This window comes from Zingiber officinale, chromosome 9B (genome assembly GCF_018446385.1).
Source record: "Zingiber officinale cultivar Zhangliang chromosome 9B, Zo_v1.1, whole genome shotgun sequence".
Lineage (NCBI taxonomy): Eukaryota > Viridiplantae > Streptophyta > Magnoliopsida > Zingiberales > Zingiberaceae > Zingiber > Zingiber officinale.
In genome coordinates, this window is record NC_056003.1 from 102,331,224 (window position 1) to 102,348,701 (window position 17,478).

General features: G+C 41.5%; 1 long non-coding RNA gene across 1 annotated transcript; it reads left to right on the forward strand.

Moving 5' to 3' along the window:
* The first annotated feature begins 8,705 nt into the window (after window positions 1-8,705).
* Window positions 8,706-9,203, forward strand: LOC122022347. The gene is made up of 3 exons (XR_006122955.1): window positions 8,706-8,795; window positions 8,872-8,964; window positions 9,145-9,203. It is a non-coding gene; the product is annotated as an uncharacterized LOC122022347 (long non-coding RNA).
* Window positions 9,204-17,478: the final 8,275 nt, after the last annotated feature.

Sequence of the window (17,478 nt, forward strand, 5' to 3'; positions counted from 1 at the left end):
CATCTTCCCTTTACCTTTATCTGCAGTATAAGGAAAATGAAACTATAAGCTTGAGAGCTTAGTAAGAACCATCTACTTCACAAAAACATGCATTCAAGAAATCATGCTTTCTTTTAAAAGATGCTATGCTGACATACATGATGAGAATCAAACCAGAATATTGAAACATGGCAAGCAACTACTAAACATAGCTATTTGTTATATCAACGAGAAAACTAAAATGATACATAAGCTAAGCTATCTGTTATAACAATAAGAAAACTAAACTGAAGCTAAGCTGTATTCACATATCTGGTTTGTGAAGTTTGAAAAACTATTTTCATAAATAGATAAAAATACTAATCATGCTGCTGATGGGCCCGGCAACTGTACTTGCTATGCGTGCGTCCCTAACTAGGCCCGAGGTAGCTAGTCCCGAATCTAGTATGGTTACTAGGTTATCTAAACCTAGGGACTACTATGGGAGCCCAACCCAAGGACAACTGACAGTCCAGTACAGTGCTACTGATAAAACTAAAATGCTGTTTATAAACTGATTTATCTTATCTTGCTTTTACTAGGTTATCTGAACCTAGAGCTAAGTTATCTGAACCTAGAGGCGACTATGGGAGCCCACCCATTAGACCGTAGTCCCATATAAACTGAAGCAAGGCTATGTATGTTGTTTAAAATGCATCTATAGCATTTATCTGGGTTATTAAAATGTTTACTGTGGCATATTACTGTGCTAGTCATTCTATCGAGCACTTGGTGTGCACTAATTCTGTATATGGCTAAACTGAGACTGAAAACACATATGTTTAACTACTTATACTGCAGGTGAGGGGTTGCTTACCTCCTGCGCTAGTTTTCTTACAAATCTGCTAGGCTTTCGGAGAAGATGATCTCTTCAGCGATCCTCTCACGTCTATATGTTCTTCTCGTAGAGAGGAGCGTCCTCGTATCGGAGACGTCGTCGGATGGTGCTCCTACAACCCTAGGGATGGAACCCTAGGTCTCCTTGGGCTTGGCGTGCCGAGAGGGTGCGGGAGAAGAGAGGGCGGCGTGTGAGGGTGAGGGAAAAGAGAGTTGTCGTTTTGAAAATAATAACTCCTCTCTTAATTCCCTAATTATGTTAAGTGATAAATATGACCCAACTACACCTTAAATATAACTGCTCTCCTTTCCTTTCAGCACACCCCTGCTGGGGCCCCTTGGTTACTAGAGTCATCTATAAGTCGTAGGGCCCATAAGTCGTGGGTTCAATTCCCGCTTAGGCTGTTTATGTTTTTATTTAAATTTTGCTACTTCTGCTACTCTAACAATTTTATAAAAATATTCTAAAATTCCAGAAAAATCATAGAATATTTCTAAAATTTATCTTGAGAATTTTCGGACGTTACAATCCCCCATACCTTATAAAAAGTTTGTCATCAAACTTAGAATAACTCTGGGTACTTCTGTCTCATACTAGCTTCTGTCTCCCAAGTTGACTCTTCTGTTGTGTGATTTTGCCAAATGACTTTTACTAATGGTACTTCCTTGTTCCGCAATTTCCTAACTGCTCGGTCTACTATCTGAATAAGCCAACTGTCATAGCTGAGGTCTTCGCGGACTTGTACCGTCTGGGGCTCAATCACCTGGGTGGCATCTGGAATATGCTTCTTCAGCATAGAGACATGAAATACATTATGGATAACTGACATCTCCTGGGGTAGCTCTAGCTCATATGCTACCTTGCCAACTCTTCTGGTGATAAGGTATGGTCCCACATATTTGGGACTTAATTTGCCCTTCTTCCCAAAACGCATGACTCCCTTCATGGGAGCTACTCGGAGAAATGCTGTATCCCCAACGGAAAATTCTAAGGGTCGGCGCCGTGTATCAACATAGCTTTTCTGGCGGCTCTGAGCTGTCTCTATCCTCTGGCGGATCTGCTGTATAGCTGCTGTGGTATCTGCTACTAGATCTGTTTGAAGTTCTAGCTCTTTCTGTTCACTACTTTCATACCAGCAGATTGGAGATCTACACCTCCGCCCGTAGAGAGCCTCGTAGGGTGCCATGCCGATAGTGGCCTGATAGCTATTGTTGTATGCAAATTCTGCTAAATACAGATATTTGCACCAACTTCCCTTGAAGTCTAGGGCACAAGCTCGGAGCATATCTTCGAGTACCTGATTTACTCTCTCCGTCTGACCATTTGTCTGAGGATGGAAAGTTGTGCTAAACTTTAACCTGGTGCTCAATGTTGACTGTACACACTCCCAGAAGTGTGACGTGAATCTACTGTCTCTATTTGATATAATGGTCTGTGGGACTCCATGCAGTTTGACAATCTCCTTGAGATATAACTGAGCTAGCTGCTCCATGGAGTAGGATATCCTGATAGCTAAGAAGTGGGCTGACTTAGTCAATCTGTCGACTATTACCCAGATGACATCAAAACCATTCATGGTTCTGGGTAGTCCCACTATGAAATCCATGGAGATATCCACCCACTTCCATTCTGGGATCTGAATAGGTTGCAGAATTCCTCCTGGTCTCTGGTGTTTTGCCTTGACCCTCTGACAGGTCAGACAGGTATTGACATATCTAGCGATGTCTCTTTTCATCCCAGGCTACCAAAAATGTCTCTTTAGGTCTTGGTACATCTTGGTGGAACCAGGATGCATCGCGTAAGGAGTCCTGTGAGCCTCGTCTAGAATCTTCCTCCGTAGTTCCTCCTGATCCGGAACGCATAGTCTGTCACCAAAATACAATGTCCCACTATCAGATACTCTGAACTCTCCACTTTCTGATTCTGCTAACCCTTGCTTGATTTTCTGAATTTCAGGGTCCTGATCCTGAGCTGTCTGGATGTCACCAAGCAGGGTAGATGCTAATGTCATAGTGGAGAGTTGTCCAACTATAAGTTCGAGACTGAAATCTATAATTTCCTTTTGTAGGGGCGGTGACATGACTGCTAGGGATAGTAAGGTGGCACTGGACTTCCTTCTAAGTGCGTCTGCCACCTTATTGGCCTTTCCTGGGTGGTAGAGGATGTCTATGTCGTAGTCTTTGACCAGCTCGAGCCATCTGCGCTATCGCATATTCAGATCCTTCTGAGTGAAGAAGTACTTCAGACTCTGATGGTCTGTATACACTCTGCACTGAGCTCCATACAAGTAATGTCTCTAAATTTTGAGGGTGAAGACAACTGTTGCAAGCTCAAGGTCATGAGTAGGGTAATTTCTCTCATAATCCTTGAGTTGTCTGGAGGCATAGGCGATCACCTTGCCATTTTGCATCAGTACTGCTCCTAGTCCCAATTTAGAGGTATCACTGTAAATATCAAAGCTGTCTGTGTTTTCTGGCAGAGTCAGAATGGGAGCACTGGTCAATCTTCTTTTGAGCTCCATGAAACTGTTCTCACAGTCCTCTGTCCACTGAAATTTTCTGTTCTTCCTGGTAAGAGCTATCAGTGGGGAGGCTATCCTGGAGAAATCCTCTACGAATTTTCTGTAATAGCCTGCTAGTCCCAGAAAACTTCTGATTTCACTAGCGTTCTTAAGTCTCTTCCAGTTACTCACAGCTTCTATCTTACTAGGGTCTACCATGATACCATCCTTGGAGATGATATGACCCAGAAAGGATACCTGATCGAGCCAGAATTCACATTTCATGAACTTGGCGTACAGCTGATTTTGTTGAAGGGTCTGCAGTACTATCTTCAGGTGCTTTGCGTGTTCTTCATGAGTTCTGGAATAAATGAGAATGTCGTCGATAAACACGATAACAAACTTATCTAGGTATTCTCTGAATACTCTATTCATGAGGTCCATGAAGGTAGCTGGAGCATTCATCACGCCAAAGGGCATGACTACGAACTCATAATGTCCGTATCTAGTCCTGAAAGCTGTCTTGGGTATGCCACCTTCTTTAACTCTAGCCTGGTGATATCCTGATCTGAGCTCTATTTTAGAGAACACTGCTGCTCCCTTTAGCTGATCAAGCAGGTCATCTATCCTGGGAAGAGGATACCTGTTCTTAATCGTGACTTGGTTTAGTGCCCGGTAGTCTATACACAGACGCATGCTCCCATCCTTCTTCTTCACGAATAATACAGGAGCTCCCCATGGTGAGTGACTAGGGCGTACAAAACCCTTGTCAAGCAGCTCCTGTAGTTGCTCCTGAAGTTCCTTCAGTTCGGCTGGAGCCATGCGGTAGGGTGCTTTGGAGATGGGATTTGTACCGGGGATGAGTTCTATCTCAAACTCAATCTCTCTGTCCGATGCTAGGCCCGGTAACTCCTCAGGGAAGACTGCTGGGTAGTCACATACAACTCGGACCTCTTCTAGCTTTTGGTCCTCATCTTGACTGGTATTGACTACAAGTGCTAGGAACCCCGTACATCCTGACTCCAATAGTTTCTGTGCTTTCAAAGCTGAGAGAAACTTCTTGGCCTGTCTCTTTGGTTCTCCTATGTACCCAAACTGCACTCCTACTTCAGGTTGGAATACAACTTTCTGTTTACGGTACTCTATAGAGGCACCGTACTTGATCAGAAAGTCCATTCCCAAGATGACATCGTAGTCAGCCATATCTAGCACTATCAGATCACCAAAAAGCTCTCTGTCTGCTATAATGATTGACACTGCTCGGAGCCAGTGCGTGGATGCCATGATTTCTCCTGAAGGTAGTGTTGTCAAAAACTGACCACTAAGTGCCTCTGGAGGTATCGCCAACTTTTCGACGAATGTCCTGGATATATAAGAATGGGTTGCCCCAGTATCGAATAAGACAGTTGCACTTTGCTGTAAAATACTGATCTGACCTGTAACAACTGTCGAGGCATTCGCTACGTCTTCTCTGGTGAGTGAGTAGATCCTCGCGTTCGTCGTGGCTGAGGGGGCTTTTAGTCTGCCTTGGCTGATGTGTGGACCATCTAAAGTAGCCTGCATCTGGTGCAACTGGGCTGGTTTGTCTCCGTACTAAATCGGCTGCGGTGGGGGAAAACTGGTCTTGTTTGGGCATTGCTTAGCCATATGCCCTTCCTGACCACATTCGAAACATCCTCGTGTGCCCTTGCGACAAACTCCGGGGTGGAATTTCCCACAAGTAGAACACTTGGGATAGCTAGGCTGTTTACTAGCTGGTCCTCCTTTTGGGTAACTCCCTGGTTTACGTTTGTTACTGGAGTTCCCTTTTCAGTTAGAGCTGTGGCCCTGGTGTTTCTAAGTACCTGAGCCTCCTTGGCCTTTGGACTCTGAGAAGGTTTGCTTCTGCTGCTTGATGCTGTTCTGGTAATGCTCGGTGATTAGAGCATTACTTATCAGTTCTTCAGTGGTTTGTGGCCTGCGGACGCTGCTGGCCACGTTCAGTGCTATTTCCGGCCTTAGCATTTTGTGCATCAACCAGACTCGTTCTCTCTCAGTGCTGACTAGTTCAGGGCATAGACGAGCCAGTCTGTTGAATTTCTTCACGGCCTCCTCAATTGAAAGGTTGCCCTGACGAAATTCAGTGAACTCATCGTAGTGGCGGTTCGTGACCCGCATGTGAAAGAACTCCTCAAAGAATTCTCTCTCGAAGTCGGCCTATGTCATCTGGTTCACCGGGCGCTTCACTTTAATCCTCTACCACCACATACGTGCGTCTCCTGTCAGGTAGAATGAGACGCATTTCACCTTTTCATACTCTAGCCAGTCTAGAAGCTCCATCGTACTCTCTAGTGCTTTGAACCAGGCTTGGGCATCTCATGGTTCACTGGTGCCTGAGAAGTTCTCTGGCTTGATCTTCTGCCACTGGATCGGATAGACTTCTCTCCTTGCCCCCGCTGCTGGGGCTCCTGGTGCTGTAGGTTGGATTGGTGGAACCTCTATCACTACTGGGGTTGCTAAGTTAGGTTCTGGAGTGACAGTGGAAGTGGTCTGCTGATTAGCCCTTAGGGTGGCTATTTCCTGTTGCTGTTCAGCTAGTTGCTTCTGTAACTGAGCCACTACTGCTGTAAGGTCTGGGGGAGGCACTGAGCTGCCTGCCTCATGCTGGAGCTCAGTAGCTGGTGTCTTTTTAGCTGGGCGTCCTCGTACCATTTTCTAAGGAAATAAAGGACATACATAACTAATACAATCATATTTGCATAACTACTATTATCATGTTAGATGCTATCATATATAAACATGCTTTAGTTGTTTATCTATGAACATGAAAGCAAGAAACATAAGTAAAGTAAGAGATGTTCTTACCTGGAAGCTGCAGGTTCAATGCTGATGTGTGTGTGGAGGAAGTATGGAACTTTGCTCTGATACAACTCTGTAACGCCCTGCCTTCTACTGACTAGGCTGTAAGGCCGAGGGTTACATTATGCTAAACTATTCTTGGACTATCACTAAATGTCCAGGTGCGGAAGAGCTAAAAAAATTTAAAACTCTCTGCTATTTACTATAAAATCTGGAAATCATACTCAGAATACACTTCTGAGTTGTACATATGCTAAAGAAGGAAACTTAACTTTTTGTTTAGTCAAAAACCTGAAATTAGACACTTCTAGCTGAAATCAGACATCCCAATTGATCGGCTGATCGATTGGAGTTGTCTGATCGATTCAACGTGCTACTGTGCACGGGGTCAATTCTGGATCGATCGGCTGATCGATCCAGCCTGGCCAATCGATCTGATAATCGATTCAGAGGCTCTCTGTTCGCGGAAACCACGTTTCAATCGATCAGCTGATCGATCGAGGGCTCCTTAATCGATCAGCTGATCGACTCAATGGCATTCTGTACGCGGGGACTTCTTCCAATCGATCGGCTGATCGATTGGGTTTCTGATTTTTGCAGAAATTACACCCAACCTCGTACAGGACCTTCAGAAATCAACAAAAAAACACAACACTACTACTAGGCATGTCATTCCTCATGGTTAGCTATCTAATATCCAGACAATGAGTAATCTAAGCATAACTTTCGTAATTCAAGACACTTAAACATCTAAAGGTGCGGAAAAGTAACGCTATAAGAAATAATAAGTCTTTAGACTTGCTAGTCTCCAAGGGTCTTTATTCCAAGTTCCTTCTCACACACATCTGGTCGCATTGAACTCCAGCCTCCGCTAATCCATCTTCCCTTTACCTTTATCTGCAGTATAAGGAAAATGAAACTATAAGCTTGAGAGCTTAGTAAAAACCATCTTCCTCACAAAAACATGCATTCAAGAAATCATGCTTTCTTTTAAAAGATGCTATGCTGACATACATGATGAGAATCAAACCAGAATACTGAAACATGGCAAGCAACTACTAAACATAGCTATTTGTTATATCAACGAGAAAACTAAACTGATACATAAGCTAAGCTATCTGTTATAACAATAAGAAAACTAAACTGAAACTAAGCTGTATTCACATATCTGGTTTGTGAAGTTTGAAAAACTATTTTCATAAATAGATAAAAATACTAATCATGCTGCTGATGGGGCCGACAACTGTACTTGCTATGCGTGCGTCCCTAACTAGGCCCGAGGTAGCTAGTCCCGAATCTAGAATGGTTACTAGGTTATCTAAACCTAGGGATGACTATGGGAGCCCAACCCAAGGACAACTGACAGTCCAGTACAGTGCCACTGATAAAAGTAAAATACTGTTTATAAACTGATTTATCTTATCTTGCTTTTACTAGGTTATCTGAACCTAGAGCTTGGTTATCTGAACCTAGAGCTAGGTTATCTGAACCTAGAGGCGACTATGAGAGCCCACCCATTGGACCGTAGTCCCATATAAACTGAAGCAAGGCTATGTATGCTGTTTAAAACGCATCTATAGCATTTATCTGGGTTATTAAAATGCCTACTGTGGCATATTATTGTGCTAGTCATTCTATCGAACACTTGGTGTGCACTAATTCTGCATATGGCTAAACTGAGACTGAAAACACATACGTTTAACTACTTATACTGTAGGTGAGGGGTTACTTACCTCCTGCGCTAGTTTTCTTACAAATCTGATCGCTAGGCTTCCAGAGAAAATGATCTCTTCGGCGATCCTCTCACGTCTATGTGTTCTTCTCGCAGAGAGGAGCGTGTAAATACCGGAAAATAGGCGAATATTAATAAGGGATTTTTTCAGAATTTTTGGTAATTTTTCTGGAATTTTTCGGAGCTTGTATGGACAAGTTTTCGGGGATAAACGAGGTTCCGGAAAAAAAGCCTGTTTAGGTTACCCCATTTAAATGAGGAAAAGTTGAATTTCTAAATTTCCTTTTCTTTATTTATTTTGCCTTTTCTTTATTTTCTTTACTTCCTCTCCTCCTCGCCGAAAACCCCTGCACGCCCGAGCCATTCCCGACGCCGAGCCCTAACCGGCGCTCACGACGGTTTTCTCCATTTCCTCTTCTCGCTTTCCTCCTCTCCTCTTACATCTTCTCTTTTTCTGCCCTAGCGCTTCGCCGACGTCGCTCCTCCTCAGCCTAGCGCCGGCAGCCGGCTGCCTTTCCTCTGCCGATCCGTTGCCGCTGAGACTCCCTCTCTTCTCCTCTGGTCCGACGAGCCACCGCCGGACACCTTTGCTCTCGGCCCCATCGCGGTGATCAGTAGCCACTAGACGTCGACGCGCAGAGATTACACCGTGCCCTAGTCCTCCATCTCGCTGGCAACCGAGTACCACTGCCGGTGTTCTCCCGTGCCTGAGCTTCATCTCCTCTTCAGAGTAAGGTTGTTCGGATGAGGTAACAACAAGTGATTTCAGCAGTGATTCAGCAGTGTAAATTTGAGGTTTCCAGCAGCAATCAACCCTTGTTGGCAGTAACAAACCTTCAGTGGATCAGTGATACTTGCTGTGAATTTAGGTAAGGTGTAGGTGGTATAATTTTTACTGAGTTTGGGTTTAATTTGATTAATGAAGGTGTTGGAATTGTGATTTAGGTTTATCGGTTTGGGAGATTGGCAATTTAATCTTGCTCCGACTGTTGATTTACAGTAGCAACGTTTCCAACCAGATTTGGACAAGTTGTAGAGGTAAGTTTGTATATGTACTAGATTTCATTCTAGTTGTGGACTTGTTAGGGTGCCCTAATTCTATTTAATCGTGATATGTGGCTTGAGTGGATTTGGGTTTTGCCTAATTTAGCCTTAAGGATTTTATTTAGCTATACATTTGAGTTAGCTAAATACATTATGTTTATATTGGTGACACAGGACCTTGACGCGAGACGGGTATCTCGGCGTCGGAATTTGACCGGATACGATCCTTTCTATTTTCGGAGGCGGGTACTTTTGACTTATGTCATTTGATATACATAGTAGTGAATTTAACAAGTTGCATTAATTATGTCCTTTATTTGTTTTGGTTAGTCACTACCCAATATCTGACACATGATTGATTGATTGCTTGATTTGCATTCCATGTATACTTTATTTGTTTATACATGCTTATAGGGGGTAGTGATATACCATGCTTCACCATGTTCAGGACCTAGGTTTTATACCTTCTGTGTACCTTTGTTTCGATATGATTCGTTGACCTAGGGTGCACTTTTCTATATATATGGATTAGGTCAGGATGTTTTTATGGTTATTTCCATGCACCATTTGCATGATTGCATGCTGTGCGATAGTCCGCTCCATTATTGTTGAGCACATCGCCAGTTACATGGATCTGCACACACCACCACTCATGGGTTATTGGTCGATTCAGGCAGAGTGTGTTGCAGCAGGGACTCTGTTAGGCACCGTTGGTCCGCTCATGGGTAGTGTGACACAACGTGTTATCCGGCAGGGATTCCTCCCCGTCATCGTGTACCGGGAGTTGAGAGCATTGCGCTCCCCCATTTATGATTTGGGGTAGGAGGATAGGTGTACTCCGACAGCATCCCGTCCACTCGGTCACTCATCAGGAGCAGTGACGACAGAGTGCACGGTTGTCACAGCCCTACCCACTCGGCCTCACTATTGTGTGAGATAGTTGACTGTCGTCAGGGGTGACCAGGACGCATCATTGGCATCATATGCATGATGCATTTTATTGTTTGTGATTGTGTTTGCTGCATTTATATGCTGCATATTGTTTGGATACCTATGTTTGACATGCATACAGGTCTTCTATACCTTTCAGATTGTTTGTCCTTATACCGGGTCCTGGTTAGTACAGATTTTCTCCTGTCTACTTCGGTTTGCATTTACCTTTATTTTTATCAGGAGACTGTACGCATGATTAGTGCTAGGTGTTATTTCTTTACTTTGCATATCAATTGTACCTGCTGAGTGTTGGATTCACCCCGCCTCCATTGTTGTTATATTTTCAGGTTGAGGCTGTCCGGAGCAGTTCCAGTCGCTAGTCCTCACTGCACGTAGTGCTAGATCCCTGCAGACCTCGACGTTTTACTTATCATTTAGTTTGGTTCTTATTTGGTTATGTGTGTACTTGGTTATTTGGATACTTGGGCATCGTATGTTTTTCTTTTGATATTGATGGATGTTCTATTCGATATGTTTTACTACATGCCTGCCTGGATGGCAGAAGAGGTAAGTTTGCCGAATTTGTGTTTTACGAGTGTAGTTGAGTAGGGTGGTTTTCGAGTCAGAGTATTACTGCTTTGTTTGATTATATATAACTGCGTGGATGTTTGTGTGGTTGTGTTATATTTATTGTTATTATTCCAGCCGCATGTGGCTGAGGTATGGAGATATGTAGAAAGTTTCAGATTGTCCGCCGTACAGGGGATATGCTGCCGAAATTTCTTCGGACGGGGACTCCTCTGGGGCGTGACAATTTAGTGGTATCAGAGCACAGGTATACGATCTTTTGTTTTCGTATTTTTGATGTTTGGGATAACCTGATACCAATTTATTTACTTGGTATCAGAGCGCCAAGTTTGGCGATACTTGTTGGATTTTTATATTTTGGATTTTCGAGATTTATCTGATACCAATTTAATGGTATCAGAGCAGGTTATGGATACCTGCTTTTGGTGTTCTGGATTTTTGGATGTCTATTTCGGTTTGTACGGATTCCGTTATAGTTATGTTTCGGACTTCCATTTCGGATTTATATGAATTTCCGGCGATTTTTTCGTTCGGAATTTTGAGGTCAGAAGTTGGGGACTGGACAGCGATGGAACATCTCCAGACGGCAAATAGGTATGATGTTTATTTTATGATAGTTAGGACATCTATTAGCACTTTATATTTATTACCTGTCTGGTTGTTGTAGCCATATTACATGTGATGGGTTAGCCACTGATCCTGGTCGACCCTAATAGAGATCAAGGATTATGGTCTCTGGTGATTTTTCTTATCATACCATCAGTAGTTTAAGCTTCTGTTACTACTAGTAGGAGAAGGAGGCACATACCAGCCTCTACTATTGTTAGCTGGGTAGTGGATGATACCTACATAATTCCTGTTGTTTTAGCCAGTAGAGTTTTTATACTCATATCTTTTGGATATTAGGGTATCCGATATGATGAAAATTGGTCATTTGGGGAGTTACCATGTTTGATCATTGTTGAGAATGGTTTGAGGTTGAGGGATATTGTGAGATAAGATATTATGATATGTTGATTTCTAATGATTTATGAGAGTAAATGTTATGTGATTGTTTGATGATCAATTACTAGATATTTGTTTTGATGATCTATTAGTGGATAACTATTTTGATGATTTATATTTGGGTTGTTATTGATGGTGACATAGTGAGTGTCATTAATGATATTCACAGGTTTGATGATTATGATTGGTGATCAGATTATAAATTGGGTGCTGGAGAGTTTTACGGTTGAATGTGCCTATGAGATTTTAATAAACTTGGTTGGTTATGGATAGTTAACAGGATGATATAAAAAAAAAATGATATATGCTTCCTCTGATATGGGACTATGTGGATAAATAATGATTGATGTTTTGAATGCTAACTTGCCCTCATGGGGAGTAGAGATTTATTTATATGATATAGTGTGGGCTGATATTTTTGAGGATGAAGATGAGAGTGTCTTGATGTTCTTAAATTCTGACTTTTTCTTTTGGGTCGTACACATTTATACATATGATATTATGTGGTTGGATATACCTTAGTTGCTTGTGGAGGATTAAGGTATTCTTGATTAGTTAGTAGATGAATGATTTAGTTTTGTTGGTTGATCAGTAGAGGATTGTCATACTCTATTTTTAGAGGTTCGAACCTTTAGGTTATTTGTGCTTAGTTATGTATCTAGAGCACCTTTGAGTACATGTTTTGTACTGACGTGGGAAGGATTGATTTAGTCAGAAATCATTTTCAGCTTGGATAGTTTATAAAGGATCGATGTATCCTATTCCATGAAGACTTTGACCGTGGACTGTATATACCTGGTGGGATAACTTAGAGGGTGCGTTGGGATATGTGACCCCGCTGGTGTAAGGAAGTGTAGAGCTAATTGCTTAACACTTATGGGATACAATCGTTACTAGTGTAAACTGGGAGAGTACATTTGGATTTATGATGATAAAATTTTTCCCATTGGATATAGTCTTGGTAGTGTATGACATTGACTGACAATGTTATACCACGGTGTGTATATTTTTCTTGTCCGATACCAGTTCCTTTGAACCTAGAGCAGGGTTGTTACTGGATGATTAGGCTGCTTTATTTTGGGTTGCCTTTGATTGATGTATTCATGCTTGATACATATGCATGAATTTTGTTTAGATATACCGGTAACCCATGAGTGTTGGTAGCATAAGGTTGGTCTCTTTGATTGAGCTGGTATGCTAATTTTGCATGTATATCATGATCGTTTTGGGTTGTAGGAATCCTGTGGTAGACTGTCCATTTGCAAGTAGTATATGTATCCATGTTCTGATATGGTTTGAAGGTTCCTTGTGGATCATAGATATGTAGTTGGGTGTATGTATCTGGAGGTATTATTGAAGATGTCTTGTTGATTAAATCCGAGATGTAGTATAAGTACATCGGTGGTGTTTTGATGGAGGCATTTTGTCGATTTAATCTGAGTTGTGATATGTACATATGTGTTTGGTGTGGTATCTGAGGTATCTTTTTGATTATGTTTGATATGTGAGTGCACCTGGGTTTAGTATACTTTATTGGAAGTATATGTTGGTTATACTCTTGGCATAGGTGTATATATGTCATGTGAGGTTGTTTGAGGTGTATTATCGATTATACGTATGTTGATATATGCACACGGGTTCGGTATGCATTGTTGGAGGTAGCACGATGATTTATGCCTATGTTGTGAGTATGTTTGGTGTGTACTAATTGGAGAATTATGTCGATCATACATATGTTGTGTGTGCATGTGTGCCAGGTGTATGGTGGGTAGCATCATGATGATTCTACCTATGTTGAATGTAGAATGCTGAGTGTCTACATTATGTTATTGGTTGTATAACCCTGTCAACTAATTCTCCTATTAGTGGGTGACCAACCCACTAGGATGATGATAGAGTTGACTATGGATTTGATTTGTTTACTAGGTTGTTTATACCTTTGGCTGCCCACAGTGATATGTGGTCGAGTGATCTCGTGCAGCCTTTAGTTGGATAGTTAGGTGCCTTGGACACTTATGGATCGTTTGTGGTGGAGCGGAGCTCCCACCTATACATATTTCGGATTGCTTGTAGCGGAGCATTGCTCCCATATCTATTGCAGATACATGTTATGGATTATTTGTAGTGGAGTGTTACTCCTACATATTGAGGATTTCTTGTGGTAGAGCGTTGCTCCCCATATGTGGTATTTTCTGTGATGGAGCGTTGCTCTCACACTGGAGGATCTATGCTTAGGTGATTTTTATCGTTGGTGATCATATTTCAGACTTATTGTCAGAGATCTTATGGATAGGAATGTCTGTGATACGGACATTATGTGTCTTGGTTTTTGCAATATAAGCTTACAGTGCCTTAGATGTTTTCAGGGACTCGATGATCCTGGTATGTCGAGGTGTTAGAGTGTATACTAAAAGCCTAGCTTTTGGTATAAACATTTATCTAGAAATAAGAATCACATTGGTCAAATGTCTACATTTATGATAAATGTAGTTGTTCAATTAATTTATATTGTAGATGACATGGTGTGTGGTGTCACACACAGAAGATCATGTTATCAGTACCTTATAAATTATAAACAGTAGCTCACGACCATGATGGAAAGGAACAAACCATTGGAAGGTCGTAGTGTAATTAGGTATTAGTTTATCTTGACTATATAATTACACTAGTACACTCAGAGTGTATTGAGTAGGACCATTTGAGGTCGTTTCTTTTATACTGACTTTATAAAGAAACAAAGACCTCGGTTATTATGGAAGTGTGTGCTCTTAATCCTAATGTAATAACAAGCACATATATTTGATATTTATTTCTTTAATTTATCAATGGGTGAGATTTAGTTCGTTGAATCAATAAACCCGATAAGTTGGGAAATGGTATCACTTATAGTGTGTGTTGTTGATTATAGAAGGAAACTGTGTCCTAGAGATACTAGGTTGATAATGTCCTCAAGAGGAGCTCATAAAGATTGTCATGTTAAACCCTGCAGGTGGACTTAGTCCGACATGATAGTAAGGTTGAGTGGTACTACTCTTGGACTTAGATATTAATTAAATGAGTTGTCAGTAACTCACTTAATTAGTGGACATTTGATATCTTAAACACAGGGAGACTAACACACTCATAATAAGAAGGAGCCCAAAAATGTAATTTGGGATTGGTGCGGTAGTTCAATGATAATTCTCTAGTGGAATGAATTATCATTGATAAAATTAAGTTGTGTGTTCGGGGCGAACACGGGATGCTTAATTTTATCGGGAGACCAAAACCAATTCCTCCTCTCGGTCCCTATCGTAGCCTCTTATTTGTAGAAGTTTTATACCCACCTATACCCACCTTCTATACCCACTAATAAGGAGCCGGCCAAGCTAGCTTGGGAACCAAGCTAGGGCCGGCCTAGGTATATTATTGGGTGGCCAGCTTGAACCCAAGCTAGTGGGGCCGGCCAAATTAAATTAAAAAGGGATTTTAATTTTAGTTTTATTATGTGGAAGAAATAATTTTTAAAGAGAATTAAAATTAAAATATCTCTCTTGTAAAAGATCTATAAAGATTAAAGAAAGAGATTAGATCTCTTTCCTTATTTGTAGATTGATGAGTTATTTTATTTTCTCTTTAAAAATTATCCACATGTTGATAAAATTAAAATTATAGAAATTTCCTTTATCAACCATGAAGAGATTTTAAAGAGAAATTTTATTTTAAAATTTTCCGAAACAAATTAGGAAGTTTTAATTTGTTGATTAAAACTTGTCTAATTTATTTCCTCTAGAAGTGGCTACCATTAGAGATTAAATTGGAAAATTTTATTTAATTTTTCTCAATTAAATCATGTCAAGGAAATTAAGGAAATTTTATTGTAATTAAATTTCCTAATTTGCTTAGGCCAAGGAATATAAAAGAAGGGTGAGGTGCCTTCACAAGACACAACATCTATTATTCCTCTCCTCTTTTGTTCCTTGGTGTGGCCGGCCAACCTCTCCCTCTCTTCCTCTTGTGGTGGCCGAACCCTCCCTTCTATTGGAGCTCTTGTGGTGGCGGATACTACTCGGAGAAGAAGAAGAAGAAGAGAGAAAGCTAGCATCTCTTGGAGCTTGGTTAGTATTTTGTTTTCTTCCTTGGTGAAGCTTCCTCTTTGTTGGCGAACCTAGCTAGGAGGAGAAGAAGGTGATTGGTGGTTTCTCGTCTCAGATCGTTGCCCACATAACGTCCGGGGTTAGAAGAGGAATACGGTAGAAGATCAAGAGGTTTTTCTACAAGGTATAACTAGTAAATTTTATTTCCGCATCATGCTAGTTATTTATGGAAATAATACCAAATACAAGAGGCTTACGCTCTAGAATTTCGAATATGTTTTTTCGAAGTTGTGTTCTTTTGTTTCTTTCTTTTCCTTGTGATTTGATTGTTCTCTTTGGTTAACCTAAAGTTATTTTAGGAAATTAAATATTAGCTTTCTATTAAAGGTTTTGTCTAGTCGGTGGTGGTTGCTCCCATATCCAAGAAGGCCATGTGCCTCGCCACGTCAGTACTGGGAACCTTTTATGGAAATTAATATTTAATGGAATTAATAACTTAAGGAGACTTGGGTCGAACGTGTTAAGTTCCGCAGGAGATCCAAGTCAAAACCTAAAAGAACAAATAGATTAAGTTTTGGATCAAACGTGTTAAGTTCCGCAGGCGATCCAAAATTTAATTTAAAAGAACACATGGTAGCTAGGAAAAGGTTCAGACCTTTGTACAAAATTTTTGTACAGTGGAACCTATAGGTTTTCCAAGTAGCAACCAACACGAGGATGTTTGGATAGGTTTCCATTATCTTTGTGGATGATGTTGTGATCTATTACGGATCCGAGGTGAGTCACGTACACTACCTTTGCATAGATCTAGAGATGATTCGACGAGAACATCTATATGTGATTATCAGTAGTGCTGGTTTGGATTGTCTTTTGTTATGATGTTTGGGACACACGGTCACTAGTAGGAGTGTACCGTGGTTCCACAGGAGATAGAGATTGTTACCGTTGGGAGCAGCCAAAATCAGTGTAGGAGATCCGCAGTCTTTTGTGATTCGCAGGATATTACAGACCTTTCGTCGAGGGTTTCTTCCGCATAGCTATGCTACTTTCACGCGTGACCATGAAAGGCGTGAAGTTTACTTGGACTGAGGATTGCAAGACCAGTTTCTAGGAGCTGAAGCGGAGACTAGTGTTATTTAGGTTCCTGGTTAGTACAGATTCTCTCCTGTCTACTTCGGTTTGCATTTACCTTTATTTTTATCAGGAGACTGTACGCATGATTAGTGCTAGGTGTTATTTCTTTACTTTGCATATCAATTGTACCTGCTGAGTGTTGGACTCACCCCGCCTCCATTGTTGTTATATTTTCAGGTTGAGGCTGTCCGGAGCAGTTCCAGTCGCTAGTCCTCACTGCACGTAGTGCTAGATCCCTGCAGACCTCGACGTTTTACTTATCATTTAGTTTGGTTCTTATTTGGTTATGTGTGTACTTGGTTATTTGGATACTTGGGCATCGTATGTTTTTCTTTTGATATTGATGGATGTTCTATTCGATATGTTTTACTACATGCCTGCCTGGATGGCAGAAGAGGTAAGTTTGCCGAATTTGTGTTTTACGAGTGTAGTTGAGTAGGGTGGTTTTCAAGTCAGAGTATTACTGCTTTGTTTGATTATATATAACTGCGTGGATGTTTGTGTGGTTGTGTTATATTTATTGTTATTATTCCAGCCGCATGTGGCTGAGGTATGGAGATATGTAGAAAGTTTCAGATTGTCCGCCGTACAGGGGATATGCTGCCGAAATTTCTTCGGACGGGGACTCCTCTGGGGCGTGACAGAGCGTCCTCGTATCGGAGACGTCGCCGGATGGTGCTCCTACAACCCTAGGGATGGAACCCTAGGTCTTCTTGGGCTTGGCGTGTCGAGAGGGTGCGGGAGAAGAGAGGGCGGCGTGTGAGGGTGAGGG